The sequence below is a fragment of the Arachis duranensis genome, chromosome 7 (genome assembly GCF_000817695.3).
Source record: "Arachis duranensis cultivar V14167 chromosome 7, aradu.V14167.gnm2.J7QH, whole genome shotgun sequence".
NCBI lineage: Eukaryota > Viridiplantae > Streptophyta > Magnoliopsida > Fabales > Fabaceae > Arachis > Arachis duranensis.
Window position 1 is genome coordinate 39,037,947 of NC_029778.3, and position 7,831 is coordinate 39,045,777.

The 7,831-nt window shown below is 33.3% G+C and overlaps 1 non-coding gene across 1 annotated transcript; it reads right to left on the reverse strand.

Moving 5' to 3' along the window:
- Positions 1-4,361: 4,361 nt before the first annotated feature.
- LOC127740854 (small nucleolar RNA R71) lies at positions 4,362-4,465 on the reverse strand. Its single transcript, XR_008001710.1, has one exon. It is a non-coding gene; the product is annotated as a small nucleolar RNA R71 (small nucleolar RNA).
- Positions 4,466-7,831: the final 3,366 nt, after the last annotated feature.

A 7,831-nucleotide genomic window follows, 5' to 3' on the forward strand; every position in this document is an offset into this window, starting at 1 on the left:
TATAATTTTTTTAATTATTATTAAATTTATAATTTTAAAATAAAAATATAAAATTAATTTCTTAAACTCAATAGAAAAGCGTCTCAACAGGCACGACAGTGCCTGGTGAGCCGCTAGTCATTATAGTACAATAACTGATAGTATATAAAATATAATTATTTTATTAATAGTTATTTTTTCAATGGGACAATAGGATTTAAATTATAAAAAAAGATTTAAATTATAAAAAAAAATAAATCATTATTAACTAAAGTCATTGGAATAATTAAATCTACAACACATAGTTTATATATTTTTTATGTCCAATATTTATTTTTTTAATACATATAAAAGTGTACTCGTTAATCAAATCTATACCAATACAGTATATAATGGACTATACCAATATATAACGGACTATACCAATGTATAATGGGAACAAGAAAATTTGGTATCCAATTTTTTCTTACTATTTTACCCTTTTTTTGTTAAATACGGGATTCAATGTTATTATGTATTTCATGTTTTTTATTTTTTTATCAAGGAAAGAATTTATCCGAGTATCAAACTGATTCACTTTCAACCCACGACCTATTTTAAAACTGAAAAAAACTACTATTACTACGTGCTCAATTTAAAAACTAACTCACTTTCAATAGAAAACTGTTTCACCTTCAGTCATACTTAACCTCAACAGAACTGTTTCCCTTCCAATCCTGGTCTCGCAAACGTTTTTTTTTTGTGCATATTATTGCTATCTTTCTAACAAATAGAAAGGGAAATTCACGAAATCAACAGCCACGTCAACGTTGATCCACTTGGACAGATTATGCTAGGCAGAAAAGACAAAACATGACCGAAGAACAAAGACAACAATACCTAGCTAGAAGACGTGCAAGTTATCGGAACAAATTGCTATATCAACTGATACAGTTCCAATTCTAACTCCAATGCCAAACACTGGTGGAGGTTCCGATTAACTAAAAACATAGGGGTAGTCAAATTGACTACAATTAGACAAATGACTAGAGGTACCACCTATCATCAATCTGTTATTGCAGGTAACACAATAACTAAATTTAAATTTTTTTGATATGAATTGAATTAATTCTTAATAATTATATTTTACTTTTCAAAAATACAGGAATGGAAGCGCATGCCAATAGAACTGCCACAGGTAACATAAATCAAAATAAATAAAATTAATTAAATTAATATTACTATACATGATTTATTTTTTATATATATCACAAAATTATACAAACATTGCAGTATTTTTCTTAATCAGACAACACATTAATTATATATATATGAAGTTATAAAGTTAACAAACATTAAAAATTTGGTATCCAACTTTTTCGGACATCATTCATCTATAAAAATAATTTAAAACAAATTAATAGTCAAAATAACAATATTTTTTTAATATATTTCATTTCCATCCTACCATATAATATATAACGTAATATATAATATTTACATATTTATATTCATATTAAAAAAGAATAAAAAATAATGTCATGTAAGACTAACGACAAAAAGTACTCTTATATTAAGGTTTATCATAATCATTTTATAATAAAAAATAAAATTTATAATTAAAATAATAAATCAATGCAACATTAAATTTTTTAACAACACTTTAATTTAATTTTTTTAAATTCTTTATGTTCTCATATTTTAGAACTTTGGTAATCATATATATTTCTAAAAAATTAAAAATAAAATTAAGATATATCTCACTTAGATACAAATATAACGGTTAAAAAAATTACAAGAGCTATCTATACTTCTATACCAATATATAATGGAGATACATAGACTTAGTATCCATTCTTTTTTTTCTCTTTTGTCCCTAATTCTTTTTTATTAAAAAATGGGTTTACCCAGAATTTAAAAACTGAACCACTTCTAATAAAGAAAATTGATGCTACATACTTAAGATACATGATATTATGAAATTAAATCTATTAATTATATTTTTATCTCTAATTTTTCATGATATTTTTTAAAATTATTAAAATATAAATAATTAATATAAATAACGTTATACTATAATCATAATAATGATATAAATAAAATTGCGTCAACAAATACCAATATATAATGGAAATACACAGCTTTAGTATCCAATTTTTTGTTCTCTTTTGTTCCTGTTTCCTTTTTATTAAAAAATGGGTTTACCCATGTAACGACCCAATTCCCAGTACACTTGTTGGTTAAGTTGAACGGAGTTGTGTCCACACATAGCAAAGAGCCATTATAATGATTCCATACAACAACAAAGAATACTACATTGATGTGATCACAATTTCGTCCACCAAGTTTTTGGCGCCGTTGCTGGGGATTGTTCGAGTTTGGACAACTAAACGGTTCATCTTGTTGCTCAGATTAGGTAATTTTCTTTTCAAAAACTTTTTCAAAATTTTTCTTTTTCGTTTTTCCAAAAAAAATTTTTCGAAAAGAAAAAAATTAATAAAATCATAAAATTCAAAAATATTTTGTGTTTCTTGTTTGAGTCTTGAGTCAATTTTTAAGTTTGGTGTCAATTGCATGTTTTAAAAATTTTACTTGCATTTTTCGAAAATTCCATGCATTCATAGTGTTCTTCATGATCTTCAAGTTGTTCTTGATAAGTCTTCTTGTTTGATCTTGATGTTTTCTTGTTTTGTGTTGTTTGTTGTTTTTCATATGCATTTTTCGTTTGTTAGAGTCCATGCATTAAAGATTTCTAAGTGTAGTGTCTTGCATGTTTTCTTTGCATCAAAAATTTTTCAAAAATATGTTCTTGATGTTCATCATGATCTTCAAGGTGTTCTTGGTGTTCATCTTGACATTCATAGTGTTCTTGCATGCATCATGTGTTTTGATCCAAAATTTTTATGTTTTGGGTCATGTTTGTGTTTTTCTCTCTCATAATTAAAAATTCAAAAAATAAAAAATATCTTTTCTTTTTTTCTCTCCAAATTTTCGAAATTTTGGGATGACTTGGTCAAAAGTTTTTAAAATTAGTTGTTTCTTACAAGTCAAGTCAAAATTTCAATTTTAAAAATCTTATCTTTTCAAAATCTTTTTTCAAAAATAAAATCTTTTCCAATTTTTCCTCTTTTTCGAAAATTTCAAAAATCTTTTTCAAAATATTTTTCAAAATCTTTTTCTTATCTTTATATCAAATTTTCAAAAATTAGCTAACAATTAATGTGATTGATTCAAAAATTTGAAGTTTGTTACTTTCTTGTTAAGAAAGGTTTCAATCTTTAAGTTCTAGAATCATATCTTGAAGTTTCTTGTTAGTGAAGTAATTAATTTTAAAATTAAATTAAATCTTTTTCAACCATATCTTTTTATATCTTATCTTATCTTTTTATCATATCTTTTTTGAAATTTTATCTTTTTCAAAAATTTGATTTCAAAATATCTTATCTAACTTCTTATCTTCTTATCTTTTCAAATTTGATTTTAATATCTTTTTCAACTAACTATTTGATTTTTTGTTTGTTTCTTATCTTTTTCAACGCCACCTAACTACTTTTCCCTCTTCAATTTTCGAAAATACCTCTCTCTTTTTCAAAAATTCTTTTTAATTGTTTTAAATTTTAATTTTAATCATATCTTATCTTTAATTTTCAAAATTACTAACTTCTTTTCAAAAATTAATTTTCAAATTCTCTCTCTCTTTTCTTATTCTATTTAATTATTTATTTACTAACACTTCTCTTCACCTCTCTTCATCTAAAAATCTGAACCCATTCTTCTTCACTCTTCCCCTTTTCTTCTTCTACTAACATAAAGGAATCTCTATACTGTGACATAGAGGATTCCTCTTCTTTTCTTGTTTTCTTCTCTTTCATATAAGCAGGAACAAGGAAAAAGGAACTCTTGTTGAAATTGATCCTGAACCTAAAAGGACTCTGAAGAGGAAACTAAGAGAAGCTAAACAATCTAGAAACAACCTTTCAGAAATTTTCGAACAAGAGAAAGAGATGGAAGCCGAACCCAACAACAATAATGCAAGGAGAATGCTTGGTGACTTCACAAAACCAACGTCCAAATTTGATGGAAGAAGCATCTCCATTCCTGCCATTGGAGCCAATAATTTTGAGCTTAAGCCTCAATTAGTTGCCTTAATGCAACAAAACTGCAAGTTTTATGGACTTCCATCTGAAGATCCTTACCAGTTTTTAACTGAGTTCTTGCAGATCTGTGAGACTGTTAAGACTAATGGAGTAGATCCTGAAGTCTACAGGCTCATGCTTTTCCCTTTTGCTGTAAGAGACAGAGCTAGAATATGGTTGGATTTACAACCTAAGGATAGCCTGGACTCCTGGGATAAGCTGGTCACAACCTTCTTGGATAAATTATTTCCTCCTCAAAAGCAGAGCAAGCTTAGAGTGGATGTTCAGACCTTCAAATAAAAAGATGGTGAATCCCTCTATGAAGCTTGGGAAAGATACAAGTAGTTGACCAAAAGATGTCCATCTGACATGTTTTCAGAATGAACCATATTAGATATATTCTATTATGGTCTATCTGAGTTTTCGAAAATGTCATTAGACCATTCTGCAGGTGGATCCATTCACCCTACAGAAGCTCAAGAACTCATTGACATGGTTGCAAATAACCAATTCATGTACACTTCTGAGAAGAATTCCGTGAATAATGGGACACCTCAGAGGAAGGGAGTTATTGAAATTGATGCTCTGAATGCCATATTGGCTCAGAACAAAGTGTTGACTCAGCAAGTTAACATGATTTCTCAAAGTCTGAATGGATGGCAAAATGCATCCAACAGTACTAAAGAGGCAGCTTCTGAAGAAGCTTATGATCCTGAGAACCCTGCAATAGCAGAGGTAAATTACATAGGTGAACCTTATAGAAACACCTATAATTCATCATGGAGAAATCATCCAAATTTCTTATGGAAGGATCAACAAAAGCCACAACAAGGCTTTAACAACGGTGGATGCAATAGGCTGAGCAATAGCAAGCCTTTTCCATCATCTTCTCAACAACAGACAGAGAATTCTGAACAAAACACTTCTAATTTAGCCAATCTAGTCTCTGATCTGTCAAAGGCCTCTTTCAGTTTCATGAGTGAAACAAGATCCTCCATCAGAAATCTGGAGGCACAAGTGGGCCAGCTGAGCAAGAAAGTCATTGAAACTTCTCCCAGTATTCTCCCAAGCAATACAGAAGAGAATCCAAAAGGAGAGTGCAAGGCCATTGATGTAATCAATATGGCCGAATGCACAAGGGAGGAGGAGGACGAAAATCCTAGTGAGGAAGACCTCTTGGGACGTCTCTCAAGCAAGAGGGAGTTTCCTAGTAAGGATCCAAAGGAATCTGAGGCTCATATAGAGACCATAGAGATTCCATTAAATCTCCTTCTGCCATTCATGAGCTCTGAAGACTATTCTTCCTCTGATGAGGATGAAGATGTGAATGGAGAGCAAGTTGCTCAATATTTATGAGCTATCATGAAGCTGAATGCCAAGTTGTTTGGTAATGAGACTTGGGAAAGTGAATCTCCCTTGCTCATTAGTGAACTAGATACCTGGATTCAGCAAATTTTACCTCAAAAGAGACAAGATCCTGGCAAGTTCTTAATACCTTGTACCATAGGCACCATGACCTTTGAAAAAGCTCTATGTGATCTAGGGTCAGGGATAAATCTCATGCCACTCTCTGTAATGGAGAAGCTGGGGATCATTGAGGTACAACCTGCCTTGTTCTCATTACAATTGGCAGACAAGTCATTGAGACAAGCTTATGGAATAGTAGAGGACGTGTTAGTAAAGGTTGAAGGCCTTTACATCCCTACTGATTTCATAATCTTAGACACTAGGAAGGAAGAGGATGAATGTATCATCCTTGGAAGACCTTTCCTAGCTACAGCAGGAGCTGTGATAGATGTCAACAGAGGTGAATTAGTTCTTCAATTGAATGGGGACTACCTTGTGTTTAAGGCACATGGCCATCCCTCTGTGACAAAAGAGAGTAAGCATGAAGAGCTTCTCTCAGTTCAAAGTCAAAAAGAGCCCCCACAGTCAAACTCTAAGTTTGGTGTTGGGAGGCCACAACCAAACTCTAAGTTTGGTGTTAAGACCCCATATTCAAACTCTAAGTTTAGTGTTGGGACTATACAACATTGACCTGATCACCTGTGAGGCTCCATGAGAGCCCACTGTCAAGCTAATGACATTAAAAGAGCGCTTGTTGGGAGACAACCCAATTTTATTTATCTAATTTTTATTTTATTTTATTTTATTTTGTGTTTTATTAGGTACATGATCATGTGGAGTTACGAAAAAAATATAAAAATTAAAAACAGAATAAAAAACAGCAGAAGAAAAATCACAGCCTAGAGGGAGGACAGACTGGCGTTCAACGCCAGTAAGGAGCATCTGGCTGGCGTTCAACGCCAGAACAGAGCATGAATCTGGCGCTGAACACTAGAAACAAGCAACATTCTGGCGTTTGAATGCCAGGAATGTGCCTTGAAGAAAGCTGGCGCTGAACGCTAGTAACAAGCATGGAACTGGCGTTCAACGCCAGAAACATGCTACACATGGGCGTTGAACGCCCAGAACGTGCATCACCTCAGCGTTTAAACGCCAGAATGGCATTTTACATGCCTATTTGGTGCAGGGATGTAATTCTTTGACACCTCAGGATCTGTGGACCCCACAGGATCACCTCAGGATCTGTGGATCCCACAGGATCATCTCAGGATCTGTGGACCCCACAGGATCCCCACCTAACATATTCCCACCTTACCTCCTAATCCTATAACACTCTTCCTCATTCACACTTCCCAACAACTTCAATCTCTCTTCCCAATTACCCCCTTCACCACTCACATCCATCCACTCTTCCCCATAAATCCCACATACCTTCAAAATTCAAAAACACTTTCCCACCCAAACCCACCCTAAATGACCGAAACTACACCCTCTCCCCTCCCTATATATACCCTTCCATTCTACTTCATTTTCACATAACACAAACCCCCTCTTTTATACCTTGGCGAAACACCATCTCCCACTCTCCTCCATATTTTCTTCTTTTTCTTCTTCTCTTCTTTCTTCTCTTGCTCGAGGGCGAGCAATTTTTAAGTTTGGTGTGGTAAAAGCATAAGCTTTTTGTTTTTCTATTACCATCAATGGCACCTAAGGCCGGAGAATCCTCTAGAAAAGGAAAAGGGAAGACAAAAGCTTCCACCTCCGAGTCATGGAAGATGGAAAGATTCATCTCCAAAAGCCATCAAGACCACTTCTATGATGTTGTGGCAAAGAAGAAGGTGATCCCTGAGATTCCTTTCAAGCTCAAGAAAAATGAGTATCCGGAGATCCGACATGAGATCTGAAGGAGAGGTTGGGAAGTCCTAACCAACCCCATGCAACAAGTCGGAATCTTAATGGTTCAAGAGTTCTATGCCAATGCATGGATGGTGGGCGAAATTGTGATCACTACTTTTCACAACTCAATTAATCCCCGGTGATGAACCTAAAAACTTGGTGTTCAATACCATGGCATAAACACAACTTCGCACAACTAACCAGCAAGTGTACTGGGTCGTCCAAGTAATAAACCTTACGCGAGTAAGGGTCGATCCCACAGAGATTGTTGGTATGAAGCAAGCTATGGTCACCTTGTAAATCTTAGTCAGGCAAACTCAAATGGGTATGGGTGATATACGAATAAAACATAAAGATAAAGATAGAGATACTTATGTAATTCATTGGTGGGAATTTCAGATAAGCGTATGAAGATGCTTGGTCCCTTCCGTCTCTCTGCTTTCCTACTGTCTTCATCCAATCCTTCTTACTCCTTTCCATGGCAAGCTTATGCA